Source organism: Mustela erminea, chromosome 10 (genome assembly GCF_009829155.1).
Source record: "Mustela erminea isolate mMusErm1 chromosome 10, mMusErm1.Pri, whole genome shotgun sequence".
NCBI lineage: Eukaryota > Metazoa > Chordata > Mammalia > Carnivora > Mustelidae > Mustela > Mustela erminea.
Genome location: NC_045623.1, coordinates 56,682,847 through 56,702,087, shown reverse-complemented (window position 1 = coordinate 56,702,087; position 19,241 = coordinate 56,682,847). Strand labels below are relative to the sequence as shown.

Genomic DNA, 19,241 nt, shown 5'->3' with positions numbered 1-19,241 from the left:
ATAACAATATATATTTAATATTTAGTAAATTAATAATTAATTTGTTTAATTATTTAAATAACTACTTGATTGATTTGTTAAATTAAATATTTAATATTTAATAAATAAATAGTAAATATATAAAATGTAAAATATATTTTACATGAAAATATATAACTTCTCTATCCAAAGACCATAAATATATAGGCAAACAAGCTGAAGAAAAATATTTGTACCATATTTGAGAAAAAGTTACTATCCTGTACATTTACAGTGTTCTAAAAAATCAAAAATAAACACACCAATAATAAAATGGGCAAAGGGCATGACAAGGCAATCCACAAAGAAAATATTAATTCTCAAGTATGAAAAAAAAGAAAAAAAATCTAGAGAGTAAAATATAGGTTAACCTATATTTAGCAAGATTAGCAAGTTTTAAAAGATTACAATGTCCACAAATTGATTAGATATGATGAAACAAGTATCCTCATTTAGAAATATAAATAGTATGCCATCTTTGAAGAAAAACTGCATGTGTACTTTGACCCAACAGTTCTACTTCTAGGAATTTCTTCTAAGCAAATAACAATGATATACAAGATTTAGCTACAAGATCTTCATTATAAGGCTGTTTAAGATGACTAACAACGGGGGGCCTGGGTGGCTCAGTTAAGCATCTGCCTTCGGCTCAGATCATGATCTGAGATCAAGCCCCGTGTCAGGCTCCCGGCTCAGCAGAGAGTTTGCCGCCTCCTCTTTCCCTCCCCCTGCTAATGCTAATAAATAAATGAAATATGAAAAATAAAATAAAAATGACTGACAAAACAATCTCAAATGTTCATCTAAGGAACACAGAATCTTGGTGAAGCCATCCAACAGAATTCCATACAAACATGCACATATACATATAAAACATGTACATATGTGTGTTTATGATTATTGGAAGATAGAATGATATTCATAATACACTAATAAATGAAAGGAAGGTTATAAAATATCATGCAATATATCATGACCACTTACAATGACCATACAAAACTGAGAAGATATTCATTAAAATATTAACAATGATTGTGAGGGTTTTTTTTTTTAAGATTTTATTTATTTATTTGACAGACAGAGATCACAAGTAGGCAGAGAGGCAGGCAGAGAGAGAGGAGGAAGCAGGCTCCTGCTGAGCAGAGAGCCTGATGCGGGGCTTGTTCCCAGGACCCTGAAATTATGACCTGAGCCAAAGGCAGAGGTTTTAACCCACTGAGCCACCCAGGCACCCTGATTGTGAGATTTTAAGTGTTTTTTATTTTTTCCCTTAATTCTATCTTCGATAAACAGAAACAACTTTTGCATAAAGCTATGAACATAACTCCTTAAAAAAATAAGTAACTTTCAAGGAGGGGAGACAGTAGCCAATAACATTTTATGATCAGAGCAAATGACTGTCTCCCCAGACCCACCTGGTGCCTCAGGCACACAATACACCCAACCATTCCATCCTCACATCCCAAGACAGGGACAAGAACAGATAAGGATAGGCAGAATGCCTCATTTCACACCCCACTACAGCCCTGTGCCAGAGTATCTGGTTTGGAAAACACGGGATCTGAACAGCCCAGGGACACTTAGGAACAACAGGAAGAGATCTCTTCACTTGTACAATACTCTCCACATTAACAAGATGGCAGCTCAAAAAAGGTATAGAGGGAGGGGTAAGAACTATCTGCCAATGCACACATAAAAATAAAAACAAATGCATGCCAATGTATGCAAAATTGTACAAACCCCAGGCAGAGCAAGTTACCATATTAATATAAATTATAAATACATTTATCTCTTAATCCAACAATACCAACTGGGAATTTGTCCAACCTAGTACATATGAAGAAGCACTGTTTGCAACAGCAAAAATATAGGAAAAAAAACAAACAACAAATGTCCATGTATGGGGACTGGTTAAGTAAAAACAATACATTCATAATGGAAAACTCTGGAGCTCTAATACACACACACACACACACACACACACACACGCATGCATATGAATAAGGAAATAGTCTATGTCCTAATAAGGAATGTGAGAAGGATATACCACAAAATGAAAAAAAGCAAAGTCAGAAAAGTATATAGAGTATGCTACCCTTTAGAGAAGAAAATACACTTGTATTAATTGTAATTAGTAAAAGGATACTTAAGCAGGCAGAGAAGGAGGCTGACAGGAACAAGGACAGGAGTAAGCCTTCTCAATTTGTACCATGTTATATCGGTTGGCTTTGAGAACCATGTAAACACAGCGCCCATGCCAAACAAAATATTAACACTACCACCAATAACAACAATAACAATAATAATGTTTAAAAGGCTTGCCAAGTGAGCCCGGGTAAGAGGGAGGTTTGCCACCCACACTGTGAGGATCACTGGAGCTGAGCAATCCATCACTCAGTGATTCTCTTCTACTTCCCTGGAAGAAGAGAGGAAACGATTTACACACTACCTACCAAGGCTATGTTTTCTGTATATGTCATCTCATTTAATACTCAAATTAACCCTCGCAGGTATAACCAACTCCATTTCTATAAACAAGCAAATGGTGGTACATAATTAGTGGCAAGGCATTAGGTGACTTGCCCACAGTCACAGGACTATGATGGAATTCATGCTCTTACCTGCTGAAACTCTCAAAGGAAAATATTTCACTCTCAGTAAAAATAAAAATCCTCCAAGTCAGCCGTTCACCCATAACCATACTTCCTTCCACAGTGTTTCCTCCAATATTCTGCTTTCTACGTTTTGAGAATAGGTGTTTGTTAAACAAAGCAAACATTCTACACTAACAAAAGGATGGTCCATATTTTCCAGTTACTGAGCACCAACAAATTACGGATGTCATCAGATGCATTTTTCCTTCATTGGGGGATGAACTATGGAAATGCGTGCAAAATCTCCAAATAAGGAATCTCAGAGGAACTGTAGATCGTCTTTTGCAATATGATCGAAACAATGCTCCCCACAGGGGGAGAGAGGAGAGAAATAACAACTAACAGCTATTGGGCACTTACATATCGCAGTCGGCATTCTAAGTGCTTTAAAGATAGGACTCAGTTATTTCAGAGCTACTCTATGAGGTAGGTACTATTATTATCTTAGTTTTCCAGATGAGTAAACTGAGAGAAGTTAAATAACTTGCCCTCAGAGAATATCCTAACTCAACTGCCCACGCTATTCTCCACCACATAACACTCTGTCCACACAGCATTCCCAGTCTGCAGCAACTGCAGATGAACCAGAGGACAGCCTTCTCTAGCAGATCAGCAAATGATTTATAACCCTATCTATTTAATTGTGTATGTTCTCTCATTCCAAGAGAAGGAGGCTCCAATTGACTGCCAAATGGATCAATGAGATGGGGGTGGAAAAAAAGGATTTATAAGCCCTGATTTCCGAGGTTTGGGCTCCAGTCCAAGCAAAAGAGAAAAGGGAGAGAAGAGCAAGGAGAGGATAGCTGCGCTTCTCACTCCAGTCCGGATCAGTGTGTCACGTCAAACAGGGGTTCCGTGATCAAGTATGGCCGGAAAATAGCTGACTGAACAACGTCTAATAGTTTCTTTGCTGTGAGACTTCCCAAGACTTCAGTCTGTTAACAGACATTCTGATTCTCCAAGAAGAGATAAACTAAGCAACACACAATTCCCAAACTCAACCTGACCACGAAATCCTTTATTCACAGGACACCTGCAGAACAAACATACTCAGCGAAGCACTGGACTAAAAGGATGTTTAAAAGTTAAAAACTGGTAAAGCTTAGTGACTAACAGTCCATGAGCAAGGAGTCGAAAAAGCTCCAGGATCAGGCTTAGGTGACCAGTGAAGGTGATAAGAGAGAGAGGTTAAAATGAAGGGCAATTTTTAAAGGGAAAGATTAACTTAGTTTTGGTCCTGTTTGAGTCAGAGTTGTCTAAAAACTGCCAAGTCACAAAGCAGCTGAAACCAGGGTCTCAAAGAGACCATATTCATAGGGTTATTTATAACAGCCAAAAGGCATAAGGCAAAACAAGTGTCAGTCGACAGATGAATGGATACACAAAGTATGTTACGTATATTCAATGGCATACGAATTCAGTTTTAAGGAAGGAAAGTCTGGCACATGCTACAACATGGATGATTCCTGAGGACACTATGCTAAGTGAAATAAGTCAACCACAAAAGGATAAATACTACATTGAAGGAGTTTCAGGCAGGCCACCCTACAATGCCACTCTGGCATATGGATTATTTCGAAATTAAAGTTACTTAAGAAATGGCCAGTACAAGAAGGACACTCTGACCCTCCTCTGTCCCCCTGACAACAGGAAATAAATTCCCCATGTGAAGGGTATCCACCTTGCACCTACAGGACAGAAAGCATCCTTACTGCTAGAAATAGGAAATTCGGGGTAGAGAAGGCTATAGAATCGTAACTTGTTACTTCTACATTAATTTACTACCCCAAGCCCAGACTTTTTGTCTTGCCACTTCTTCACAAATTTACTGTTTAAGGTATAAAAAGCTGCCTGCTTTGGTCACTTCCTTTAGTCTCATATTTTTATGAGCTTCCACATGTATAAAATTAAATTTGTTTTTCCCCTGTTGATCTGATGTCAATTTAATTTTTAGACCAGCTGAAGAACCTGCAAGAAAGGAAAAATCTTCCACCTTTACAGTGGGATTCCACGCACATGAGGTACCCAGAATAGTCACATTCACAGAGACAGAAAGTAGAATGGTGGTACCCAGGGGATAGAGGGAGGAGGATGGCGGGGGGTGCATTTAATTGGGAATATATTTTCAGTTTTGCAAAACAAAGAGAGTTCTGGAGACAAGTTGCAAAACAGTATGAAGGTACTTAATACTTTTGAACTGTAACTTTAAAATGGCTAAGATGGTAAATTTTATGTTGTATATTTCACAATTAAAAACAAAAAAAATTTTTTTAACTGCCAGCTCAAGATGTTATGGTAGACATTATCTTTATCTGTCTAGAAGCTTCTCTTCCCATTTGGAAGAGAAGTCCGGCCTGACCACCCCCTCCATGACCCAGGCCTGACCAACCACTATCTACTTATGGGATCGAAAGGCTGACTCAAGAGACCTTCTGGGAGATTTGATGAATGGAAGCTGAAAGAATACCATCTTGGGGCAGGCAGTTGTTCTACTTCAAACTACTTGGAGAAAACCTTACTGTAGCAAGATATGAGACCAATGAGAGAAACAGAAACAAGGACTCCTAATGAAGGGATCATGCCTTGATTATCACTGAAGTTCACAGATTCTCCCCCACTCCTCCTCTTAAGAGGCTCTAGGTACAGGGGCAAATAAACCCCAATATCTTGTTTTTTGGTTTAACTCACCAGGAGAGAACACAGAAATCCAAAAGAAATGCAATCACGTTGAGCTATATAGGTCCTTGAATAAGAATTTTCTCTCCACAGCTCCATTTGGAATTGTATCTGCAGTATCACATACCTTTAGTAGAACAGTAGTACACAATTCCATGATTTTGTGAGTACAATTTCAAATTTAAATTCAAGTTGGTAAATATATCACTATGTTAGTCCAGAAAGCTATCGCATGTATGAAGAAAAAATAATTTTTAAAAAATCACTAAATCTACACTAGATTATACATAGGAGAAACACACAAAGCATAAAAGGTTTATATAGAAACAGACTGAGTTAGAGGTATAAATGTTTCTAAATTACCTGAAGTATAACACAGAAAAGACTGCCTAGGTTATGACCTGAAATAGAGGGTTTTGATGGAACACACTAACACTGAAGTCAAAGAACAGGAAGATAATATACAGATAAGATCTCTCATCTGTGCTTAAAGAACTTGACCCATTACCACGTCTTCAACCCAATGCATTATTAACTACAGGTTCTCGTGCTCTGGTTTTCACTAATTACTGACACAGTTTAATTTTACCAAATACAAATCTAATTTAAAAAATGACAGGACTGGGGCGCCTGGGTGGCTCAGTGGGTTAAGCCTCTGCCTTCGGCTCAGGTCATGATCTCAGAGTCCTGGGATTGAGGCCCTCATCAGGCTCTCTGCTCATCAGGGAGCCTGCTTCCTCCTCTCTCTCTGCCTGCCTGTCTGCCTACTTGTGATCTCTGTCTGTCAAATAAATAAATAAAATCTTTAAGGAAAAAAAAAAATGACAGGACTGCTTAGGTATAACGGTGTTCATATGAACGAGGAGGTATGAAGAAAGGAGCAAATAAAGAGAAAAGAAATTAATGTGGCGAGCGCAGCACTAGCTCTGGAGACTTTGACTTATGCAGAGAGGCTATCTAAACAGCAGTCATGCTATGAGTTAAAAGCTGTCATCATCAAGACAGCATGGTACTGGCACAAAAACAGACACATAGATCAATGGAACAGAATAGAGAGCCCAGAAATAGACCCTCAACTCTATGGTCAACTAATCTTCGACAAAGCAGGAAAGAATGTCCAATGGAGAAAAGACAGCCTCTTCAATAAATGGTGTTGGGAAAACTGGACAGCCACATGCAGAAAAATGAAATTGGACCATTTCTTTACACCACACACAAAAATAGACTCAAAATGGATGAAGGACCTCAATGTGAGAAAGGAATCCATCAAAATCCTTGAGGAGAACACAGGCAGCAACCTCTTCGACCTCAGCCGCAGCAACATCTTCCTAGGAACATCGCCAAAGGCAAGGGAAGCAAGGGCAAAAATGAACTACTGGGATTTCATCAAGATCAAAAGCTTTTGCACAGCAAAGGAAACAGTTAACAAAATCAAAAGACAACTGTCAGAATGGGAGAAGATATTTGCAAATGACATATCAGATAAAGGACTAGTGTCCAAAATCTATAAAGAACTTAGCAAACTCAACACCCAAAGAACAAATAATCCAATCAAGAAATGGGCAGAAGGCATGAACAGACATTTCTGCAAAGAAGACATCCAGATGACCAACAGACACATGAAAAAGTGCTCCATATCACTTGGCATCAGGGAAATACAAATCAAAACCACAATGAGATATCACCTCACACCAGTCAGAATGGCTAAAATCAACAAGTCAGGAAATGACAGATGCTGGCGAGGATGCAGAGAAAGGGGAACCCTCCTACACTGTTGGTGGGAATGAAAGCTGGTGCAACCACTCTGGAAAACAGCATGGAGGTTCCTCAAAATGTTGAAAATAGAACTGCCCTTATGACCCAGCAATTGCACTACTGGGTATTTACCCTAAAGATACAAACATAGTGATCCAAAGGGGCACGTGCACCCGAATGTTTATAGCAGCAATGTCTACAATAGCCAAACTATGGAAAGAACCTAGATGTCCATCAACAGATGAATGGATAAAGAAGATGTGGTATATATACACAATGGAATACTATGCAGCCATCAAAAGAAATGAAATCTTGCCATTTATGACAACATGGCTGGAACTAGAGCGTATCATGCTTAGCGAAATAAGTCAAGCAGAGAAAGACAACTATCATATGATCTCCCTGATATGAGGAAGTGGTGATGCAACACGGGGGCTTAAGTGGGTAGGAGAAGAATCAATGAAACAAGATGGGATTGGGAGGGAGACAAACCATAAGTGACTCTTAATCTTACAAAACAAACTGAGGGTTGCTGGGGGGAGGGGGGGTGGGAGAAGGGGGGGTGGAGTTATGGACATTGGGGAGGGTATGTGCTTTGGTGAGTGCTTATTCACAGACCTGTACCCCTGGGGATAAAAATACATGTTTATAAAAAATAAGAAATTAAAAAAAAAAAATCAAACCGGTTTCACATGGAGAATCTGAAAGGCCCACAGCAGTAGGCTGCATGGAGGAGGTGCCTGAAGCAAAGATCTTGAAAACGTACTATGCTCCCCAGGGAATGCAGCTACAAGCTTGTTGTCACAAGTCTCTGCAGAGATAACTAGACTGGCTGACTTCATAGAAACAGATCTGACCAATAAAATAACTTCAGAACACTGAGAATACTATCCATTGTGAAATCTTTATAACCACTAATCAGTAAAAGATCCATCCTCTGAAACTGCTTTTGGGTATCTTTGTCATGACAGACTAGCAGCCAATAGTTTAATCATTAAGGAGGGGAAAAAAAAAAAGAAGACCCTATTTTACTTGGAAGATTTTTCCAAAGTTCACTGCAACACACCTGGTAAACACAAAATAATAAAGCCTCTCTCTTCCACAGGATTATCCTCCAGCTACTGAAGGATATGCCTCCTGGTTCATATGAGCACCGTTATACCTAAGCAGTCCTGTCATTTTTTAAATTAGATTTGTATTTGATAAATTTAAACTGTGTCAGTAATTAGTGAAAACCAAACCACGAGAACCTGTAGTTAATGAAGCACTGGGTTGAAGACAGTGGTAACGGGTCAAGTTCTTGAAGCACAGATAAGAGATCTTATCTGTATATTCTCTTCCTATTCTTTGACTTCCACCTCACACCTTCAAAGTAAATCTTGGAATCTGGCAGCCCAGGATGCTTATGGTACTGTGAGGAAAATCTAACTGTTAGAAACACTGCTTAGGCATCCAAAGTCCCCAGAACTGTATATTCAACCAAAGAACCTACAGAACTTACTGTTGTAAAACCCCCAGTTGGACAGATGTAAGATGCTGCCATTAGACCAGGCACACGTTTTTCAAATTACGGCATAAATAAGTATCCAAAATCTTCAAATATGAGAAAAATTCAGAAAACAGTATCATTTACAGTCTTCTAAGGAAATAATCAGAAAATGACACAAAAATGGAGGCACAAAGATGTTTTCAACAGGATTATTTACAGTAGGAAAAACAATGTATATTCTTCTTTAGAGGGTTAGATAAATGAACTTTCATTCATTCATACTAAGAAAAACTCTGTATCATAAAAAGTTATGTCATCTAGCCAAAATTTATTACCACGTGGGGATAAAACTGTGAAGAATCAGGGCGCCTGGGTGGCTCAGTGGGTTAAGCCGCTGCCTTCGGCTCAGGTCATGATCTCAGGGTCCTGGGATCGAGTCCCACATCGGGCTCGCTGCTCAGCAGGGAGCCTGCTTCCTCCTCTCTCTCTCTCTGCCTGCCTCTCTGCCTACTTGTAATCTCTGTCTGTCAAATAAAATTAATAAAATCTTTAAAAAAAAAAAAAAACTGTGAAGAATCATTTGGTTGGAAAAAAAAAACAGATTACAAAACAGCATTACGATCTCCTTGAATTTTTTTTTAATTTATAGGTCATTATTCATGAAACAAAGTCTGAAATCATAAACACTAAAATATTAACAAAAATGTTTATCTGAGTGATAGGTCTTGGAATTTTTATTTAATTTTTCTAAAATTCAAGTACAGTATTTAACTTCTTTAAAATTCTAAATAAAATTTTAAAAGAAGACTCCAAGAGGTAGAGCAAGTTTCAAATGATTGCCTAGGAAGTGCCAATATCAGGCTTAATCCTGACTTCTCCGAAAGTAAACAAAAGAATGGCTAAATGTATTCTGTATGAAACTATACTTGTTGAACACAGACTGGAAAATTTATCTGAAATTCCAATATAACTCTTTAGAAAAACAACTAAAAATGCAAGTGCCTACTACCTATAGAAACTAAACATGATACAGATCAGAAAAGACTCCACAGAATATGTATCTTTCTTGTATAAAATCAAATGGCTACAATTATTTTTGAATTTGTAGGCTGTAGCTTTTTAATGATTTAAGGAAAAGGTCAGAAGAGGTTTAAAATTTTTTCTCTCCTCAGAGGCCCAAGTCAAGGTGAGCAGACTATCTTACTTTGACACACCAGGTTTCAGCCAAAAATACCTTGACTCAATTACTTCCTGAGGCTTCATTCCCACAGCAAAAATATGGTGAGGGCGGTCACTCTGACCCAGTTACGTGATGAAGGCCTTGACTGTGACCAGAAGGCAGCAGACATAAAGACCAAGCCTCTAGGGGGCTCTGTGGAGCCAGGTGGCAACAGAGGAGCAGCTGGACTTGAGCAGAATGCAATGTGGGGGTGGGGCGCTGGGGGTCGGGTGGCAGCAGGCATTACAGGCTATGCTGTTCCCTCAAACCAGTCAACAACAGTTAAGTGCAGCCCTGGGGCCCAGTGGGAGAGTGCAGGGCTTGGGTCTAGCTCTCAAATGAAAGTTATACTGGAGAACTCCTTTTTATCTGTAATGAGCTCTCAACACTTTGCTTTTTGCTGTTCTAGTATTAATTGCTACCCCCATTAGGGTCTAACAGGCTGGGGTTGCTTTGTAAAGGGTCTTCTCTCCTGATAAAAGGAACAACATAAAAAAAGAAATGCCAGTCAAAATATCAGATAAGCCTTTCACAACACAAACCCATAGGCAGCATCTTATGATTAGCATTTATGTGTTCAATAATACTTACTGACCATCTGCTCAATAGAATGCACAGGGCTGAACTAGAACTAAAGGATAATCAAGACAGACTTGGTCCCTAACCTCTGGAACTTCCAGTGAGGCAAGAGCCAAAGACAGCACCTTCCTCTCTTCTCCTGCAAGACACTGCCCTTTACAATGTCCAGTGTCCAATGGCTGGATCCTACATAATCCAAATTTCTCTTAATCACTTAATCTTCTACCTACCAATACATCCTAAACTTCTCCCAACTATTTCAACAAATGGGCATTTAGTTTCTTAAGTTCTACATGTAAATACCTTCTGTATAATTTTATAACTCAATCACAAATCCAGCACAAGGTTGTTATGTTGTTGTTGCTGTTGTTTTAAGTAGGTTCTATGCTCTGTACAGAGTCCAACGCGGAGCTTGACCTCATGTCCCTCAGATCAAAACCTGAGATGAGACCAACAGTCCGACACTCAACGGACTGTGCCACCCCGGTGGCCTGAGGCTGTATTTTTAAAAATACACAAAATAGTGGCCCACAGAGTCTTGGGCAAGTCATATGAATGCTCTGATTCTTAGTTTTCTCTGTTATAAAACTGGGGAAGTATCCCTGGGTGACTCCTATTTCTTCCAATAAGATTTTCTGGTCATTGTGTGCTATTAACCTTTAAACAAGACCAACTAGAAAATGTTTATAACCTTAGAACCCAGTATGCTGGGATTCATGGCAGACCTGTCTCCATAATTACTTAAAACCGTTCGAGCTATCACTTCTAACCTGAGAAAAGTAAACAAGACTCCAAGTCGAGAAAGAACTTGTTTGACTGCTTTCCTTGCCTCCCAATTATCAAAGCAACATTCTGTTGAGTGTCTGGCTCCCAAAGACCTTTAAATGTCTCAATTCAGCCTAGCATAAGCAGTATTTTCATCTGATTGGTAACTGTGTGGCAATACTCCTCTTTCAATGTTGCCTGAACCTTACTGCATTGATTTTTTTTTTAATTGAACTATATCAAGCATACAGAAAAGTATAAAAAACCATTGATTTTTTAAAGAGGACTAAATAGGTCTCTTCATAGGGTTCCTAGTATGTGCCAAACACCATGGTTGTGGCGGATACAAAGGTCAGCCACAGATGAGAACAGACAGCTAAGCGAATAAATGCAATAATGTGTATAAATTCCAGAATGTGCATAATTCAGGCATGACATATAAGCCTTTCAAGTGTATCACTGTAGGTAATATATTCAAACAAACACACTGGTACTCTCTAGTTTATGAAAGGTTTTGCCTTTTTAAAAATTCATTCCCAGCTGGTTATCTGAAATTTAAAGCCTGTTCTCCCCCAACACACACTGGCATAAATGTGGTTAGGTTTCCAAGCCAACACACAAAAGACCCATTTAACACCTAACCTATATGAAACAATATACATGGGCCCTGCATAGAGAGCAGAAAACAAATAGAACTGTGAGTGATCTGGTCATTTTGAAAGCTGGAACTTAAGGGTAAGCAGAGTGTAGGTTAATGAGGGATGCAGAAGGAGTGGTGAGGAAGTGCCTGAGGGCTTTAAGACAACTAATCTCAGGAATTTTGAGACCAAGAGCCAGGTAGGCCTCACTTTCATCAAATCCAGGTGCCTCCACTTAAAAAATGGATGCCTTTAAACATGTTACTCAATCATTCTTAGCCTCCCTGTACCGATCTGAATGTTGGGCACAGAGTAAGCATTCAATACACAATAAAGTAGCTTATACATTTTTTTTACTTGCTTGAAACTACATAGCTTTCATCTGCTTTGGCATAAAAGTACCCTTAACGCATAGCTGGGTTTAAACATTCATTGTCAGAAAATGTTTAGCTTCCACATAAAACAAAACCAGATTTTTTAAGTGTCTAGATAAGAAACGTACAAGGAAGAAGACTGCTGAGTGTATATGAGAAAAGGACAGCCTGAATTAAAATGAAGTCACTGAGAAGGCATGGAAGTTAGAGGGAAAAGACAGATTTGTAATGTATAAGATGTATTAGGATCCTCCTGGTAAGAGATTTGAGAGGGAATTCCAAGGAATTTCCAGGGACTTAGGGGCTGTCTACACAATGAGGCGAAGACAGGAGGGATCATAAATAACAGTAGTGACAAGCCCTGCCGGGGTGCCGGCGCACGTACACATATATGCACGCGCATGCGTGCTTGTGCAATCCTCACAACCTAAAAAGTAGTGCCACTATTATCCTCATCTTACAGAGGAGGAAACCACAACACAAAGAGATCAAATAACTTGCCCAGGATCACTCAACTAGTATAATAAAGCAGAATTCAAACCCACAGACTCTGGTTCCAGATTTGGAAGTCTGAGCCACTATGTTATACTGGTGCTTTTGTAGCAATAGGAAGCCAGCCATTTGCATACGGGGGTTTCCTGCATCAGAAGTACATAACTTGAGTAATAAAGTTCCCACTTATAGACATCTAAACATTACGTAATCATTTACAGATTCCCTCTCAATTTTCAGTATCTCAGGTAGGAATGGGTAACATTTATTGAATGCTGCTGAATCCTGCTGAAGCCCAGGCACTGTCTGAAGTATTCCCTATGTTCTACCTTATTTAACCCTCACAAAACACCTTTGTGATAGGCACCATTAAATCCACCTTACAGCTGAGAAAAACTGACCAATTATGAGCCCAAAGTCGCAAAGCCAGCAAATGGCAGAGGACAGCCTTAGACCCAGTTCTTCCTGGTTCCAAGTCCAGGCTGCTTTTCACAATACATCTGGTATACTCAGATGCAAACACTGTAAACATAGGACATGTTATCTAATAACCAGGTAATAAAAAGCAACAGTAAACCAAGTTTGATTTACACTGTCAAAAATATTTCATAAGAAAGTACTGAACTCTAAATGTTTAGGGAGAAGCAACTGAAAAGTTGAGGTCTTACCATGAGGAGCCCTGAATGCCACGCTAAGGTGGAGTTTAGACAATTTTCTGTATGCAATTGGGACTGACGGAGGCTTATGGTCAGGACAATTCTATGACCTGAATCCAGTTGCAAGACTATTCAATGTCTGTGTGGAGGACAGACTGGAGGGAAAGGGCTGGAGGCAGGGAGACTATGTTAGAGATGGCTGGGATCACGCTGGTAAAAGAAAGCTGGGTCAGAGGCAGGCACTGGTGAGCAGGCAAAGGTGTAAATACTGGGAGGGAGCACTAAGAGCGCTGGGCAGACTATAGTCTGTGGGTGGGGAGAAGGGAAGGGGAGGAGTCAAGATGAGTCTAGGGCAGGGTCAGGAAACTCTGTCTCCTATTTTCACTTGTCCTCCAGTCTCCTATATCACTTATACAGCTTCGTAACTGTACAAAATTTTATATTTTTAAGTAGTTGAGGCAAAAATAATATTTTGTGACATGCGAAAATTCAAATTTCAGGGTCCATACATAAAATCAGAACACAGCCACACTCATTGGTTTATATATTGTCTACATTTGCTTTAGTTCTCCAAAAGAATTATATAGTTGTGACAGAGGCAGCCTGGCCCTCAATGCTGAAATATTTACTGTCTTTCCCTTCGCGGAAAAAGTTCTCTGACTGCTGATCTAAGAGGTTTTGAGGGTGATGAAGAGAGATGGTATTAAGAGGAACAGAGAAATCTGCCATTGGTATTGGGGGGGGGGTCAGAAAGAGAGATACCAATTTTGAAGCAGTTAAATCGGAGGTGTCAATAAGAAAGTCAGTTAAGGGGGCCCAGCACGAAATGGAAAGACCACCCTCCATGGGGCTTGGGCATCTGCCACTCTCCCTGCCTTGTACACTCTCCTTCTAGATCACCACATGGCCTGGCTCCTACTCATTATTCAGGCCTGAATTCCCATGTCACTGTTTGGGAGGAAGCCCCTCTCCCATCCACTTCTGCATTCTCTACCCATTACCTTATTTTCTTTATTGCACTTATCACCACCAGAAATTATCTTATTTATGGACAGGTGTGACATCTTAGAAGGCTGGCTCTTTAAGGAAAGGCCTTGCCTTTTCTTTTCTAAAGCATCCCCAGTGCTTTGAATCATGCCTGAAGCTGCTCCACAACTGGAGTTCAAAGAAAGCAAGTCATCTGCACAGTTTTAGGAACAAAATGACTCTTGCCATTGGGGAAAAGTCTTCACTAGGGGAAAGGGAGAGATGAGAGGCAGAGAAGAGAGCAAAGACACAGAAAGGAAGGAGACAGGTACTCTGTTTCAGAAGCCAGACAGCAGTGCGGCTGTGGGGTATCTTTCAGGAAGAGGGTGTTTAACAGCATCATACGTCTTAGATAACAAGAGCAGAAAAAAAAAAGGTCAAAGTGTGACAGCAAGAAGGTCACCAGTGACCTCAAAGAAGGCTCAAGAGTGTGGAGGTGGCAGGTTGCAAAGAATTAAAGAATGAGAGAGTGGGAGGGGCACCTGGCTGGCTCAGTGGGTTAAAGCCTCTGTCTTCGGCTCAGGTCATGATCCCAGGGTCCTGGGATCGAGCCCCGCATCGGGCTCCCTGCTCAGCAGGGAGTCTGCTTCCCTCTCTCTCTCTGCCTGCCTCTCTGCCTACTTGTGATCTCTGTCTGTCAAATAAATAAAAAAAATCTTTAAAAAAAAAAAAAAAAAAGAATGAGAGAGTGGGAGAAAGTGAAGGCTTTCGAGACATTAGGCAGAGAGTGGGCAGAGAGAGGAGAGAGGGGCTCCAAGAGGAGCAGCAAGTGAGGAGGGGATCCTTTTTTTTATACAATAACTTAAGTCCCATCATGTCACTGCCCTGTTTTAAATCCTTCAATTTCCCCTTTGATAAGGCCCCAAATAATATGGCTCACAAGGCCCTGCCTAATCAGGTTCCTGTCTGCCTCAGCAGCCTGAATCTTTATCCTCTGTTCCAGCTGCAGTGTTGGTTCCACCCCAGGTCCTTTGCACATGCTGTTTCCTTTGGGGAAAAAACCCTCCCCTTCCTCTTAGCCTGGCTAACTCTTTTACCCTTCAGATTTCATTCTTTCAAAAAATATATACCACAGAGACATCCCCCCCCCACTTTGTACTGTCTCCAACCTCTATAGAAAACTAAGACATCTCTCCTGGTACTTAGCATAATTATAACAAATAGCTGTATAATTGTTGAATTATTGTGTTTTCCACTAGCAAAGAAGCTTCCTGAGGGCAGGAATCAGGTCTTCCCCTCACATAATACATGATTTACAGGTAATTATTAAATATAAGAATAAACATGAAAACCTAAAAGCATTTTTAATCTCAGCTAGTTTGTGCATCTCAAGTGGCCAACTTCCTAAATCCACATACATCAAGTGGGCTTACAACTTATATTCCAGCCAGTTGGCTTTCTCTGACCTCCCCCTCCCACTTCTAACCAACTTGACTGAATGGTCATTCTATTTTTTTTTTTTTTTTTTTTTTTTAAGATTTTATTTATTTATTTGTCGGAGAGAGAGCGAGCGAGAGTGAGCACAGGCAGACAGAGTGGAAGGCAGAGTCAGAGGGTGAAGCAGGCTCCCTGCGGAGCAAGGATCCTGATGTGGGACTCGATCCCAGGACGCTGGGATCATGACCTGAGCCGAAGGCAGCTGCTTAACCAACTGAGCCACCCAGGCGTCCCGTGAATGGTCATTCTAACCAAGTAAATTGATGGGATTCTTTGGGGATACCACCATATATCAAATGATTTTTCCAATTAGAAAACTAATATGTGGTTATTAGGAGACCTAGTTTTACAGAATGGCTTTAACTGAAAAATAAAAATAAAAAAAATAAACAAAGAAACAGCCAGAATATTAAATTTAGGCATTATGCATCTAACTTCTTTTAAGTCTGTTTTGTGAATCAGCCCTAAAATGAGTTTGCAGGTATACAGTAAAAGATCCATTGCATCTCTTTATTATATAAATCACATCTGTCTGCCTCCCTGTGTGAGATCTTGTTTAATAACAGAATCTTTTACTGGGAAAACATACATTTCACAGATTGTTTTCTCCTTATTTTTTTACTTTGCTTTTTCTCTCACCATAAATAAAAGATTTTAAATTCTACTAATTGAAAAAAAAAAATGCTATGAATTACAGCCTTGCTACAGCTTGAGCAAATTAACAGTGCAAATAAGTCTGCAGACATAATTGTGCTTAATTGAATGAACTATTGTCAGTTCTAATAGCTGGAGGCCTTTAAATCACTATTAAAAAGAAGAGTTGCATTAATTACAAATTGTTCTTAACTATTTCTACCTCATATATACATTCAAACTTGTCGGAATTACCCAATACACCTGAAAATGATAAACCTAAATTTATTTTCTAAATACCTACAGGTCTACCTATTCATCATTTGAGCTAGACTTCTCTTCCACAAATACAAAGTAGGGAGTTTTACTGCCTTTATCCTTCTCAAATGGGAAGATACAGCTAATTTCTTTGCCATCCAAGAACATGGAATGAAAAGATCAAGCTCTACTCCAACTATGTGGCAACTGTTCTTGAGAATACAAATGCAACACTGAGAAGGAACTAAATGCCTATTTAAAATATGATTAGGAGGAAGGGCCAACTTCTTGTACCATTTATATTTTGGGTAAACTTTGCTTTTGGAAAGCACATATATGGAAATAGAAACTGATAAAACAGCATTCAGGAGAAACTGAATATATATTTCAGAGTTCCTTCAAACTCTTCTAATTGCTTAAACAGCAAAACTCCCCAACACATCATCTGACTTACAAGATTTTTAGTGTCACACAACTCTGAAGACACCATTTTAAAATGGGTATGCCTATGTTTCTACCACTTCCTAAGTAAACTCAATCAGTGAGAGCAACACAGAACCTTTATATTGATTTTCCCAGAAAGTCTAATACATTCCTACTGAATTATATACCTTGTGTGACCTTTTAAGTTAAACTAAAGGCACCTTTGTTTCTCATTTTTCCTTAAAAATACAGCAGAACCTAATGTATCACCTTCGGTGCTGTCTACATAATAAACTCTAGATTTGAGAAACTGCCTACTTTAAGCGCCTAAACTTTTTTGATTTAACCATTTCTAATTGAAGTCTTTCTTAATACAGAATGTTTCAGCTACTGTTTTGTATTTAATAGGCCCTCCTTCCCTACCATCTTAAAGCATCCTGAATACAATCTGAGCTCTTTGCTTTCAGTCCGAAGTATGGTCACCAGTAAAAAACAAATAAAAATTAAAAACTAAAGCTAACACATGTTTAGCTTACGCCATGTGCCTGGCACCATTCCAAAATCTTCAGGCGTAGTCATTCAATCCTCAAAACAATCTGACAGGTAGAAACCCTCTTTACTTTCATTTTATTGATAAGGAAACAAGCTTAAGTTGCCCACATTATCACTGGATAATGTGGGATCAAAACAAGCAGACTGGCTCCTGAGCCACCAAAAACACAGATTACGAAAAACAAGGCGAAAACACAGTAACTCCGTTTTCCATCTCGAGATGTAGTAAGCTGAGACTGATTTAGCCTTTCCCGGCTGGGTTCAAGTTATTTCTAAGTAACTCTTTCCCTGAAGAGTTAAAGCACCTCTTGTGAGCAAAGATTCCTCACTGGCTTCTCGTTCTGAAGAAAACCTCTTCTTTGAGCTTGTCCTATTGCAATCGTGACAGCAGCTTCTTACTCCATCCCAGCCCACCACTTGCGCACCTCCCAAAAGCCCAACCACTAGAGTTGCCCTTTTCTGCTAGAGACCAATCTAACCTGCCCTTTGCAGTGTACGCGCCACAACCCAGCCTCCTCTTAATGGCTTGGTCATCATTAGCAACACCAATTACCATCCTGTGTTGTGACGGCGACTAGGGTATTTACAATGGCATTTGCCCCTCCACTAAATGGCATCATCCAGACTGTTTCACTTTTTGAGTTATGGTTCTGCTTTTCATTCTGCTTCTCACTCACTTCCAAGATAAAAATTAACACTGCCTGTCTCAGAGAATGTACCTTCTTGGAGTCATCCTCTTAGTAACTCCTGTCTCTTACGTTTGTAGTTAATCTCCCACTGACTTGAACACCAGTTAAATGGGCTGTCAAGAAACTCTTTATAAATTACAAGCAAATCAAAGTAGGTTTTTCTCTACTATCGGGAAAGCACATATGGATTCCATGACGTCTCTTGTGGCTCGAAACATTTCCTGCCTCCTAGCAGTCTTCTGGTGGATAGTTGATAAGGGGTGGATAAGTAAGAAATATTTTCTGTGACAGGGAGGAAAAGATATCGGTGGATTGAAGCTGATCCTTTCAGTGTCTCACAGTTGTTTCATTTGCTAATGATGTTATATGCTTAAGCTCAAGAATTAGGAATGGCTCCCCATTCACTCAATACAGACCACTGCCCCTGACCTCACACTGCTCAAAGACTTGAGGACAGCCTCAGTCTTCATTGACAATCTGGCCCCATCCTACATGTCCAGCCTCACCTCCTTCTGCTGCCTCCCCGTATTCTGCTCTAATCATAGTGGCTGCCTCCAGATTTGTCACCCACACCACATACCTGGCCGCCTTTGCATATTCCATCTCTGCCTAGATTCCCTTCCCATCCCTAGACGAGAGAACTCCTACTCACTCCTCAAGGCCCAACTCTAGTGAAACCTCTTCAAAAAAGCAGTGGCCAGGGCTTCAAGCTAGGTTTAGCTTTCCTCAGGGGTCCAAGCACTCTTAATTCCAACCTCTATTACAGCATCGCCCCCATTGTGTGACAGTTATACACAACAGGCTTATTTCCATACAAACTGTCTTATTCATCTACCAGAAATTAGTAGGTACTGCAGAGATGTTTGCTTATACAGAGAGCTAATTAAACTGTAACATAAAAAAAACAG

General features: G+C 39.8%; 1 protein-coding gene across 4 annotated transcripts in view; it reads right to left on the bottom strand.

Moving 5' to 3' along the window:
- Positions 1–19,241, bottom strand: part of JAK1 (Janus kinase 1) — a 127,595-nt gene that overhangs the window by 103,659 nt on the left and 4,695 nt on the right. The gene's annotated exons all lie outside the window — the stretch shown is intronic.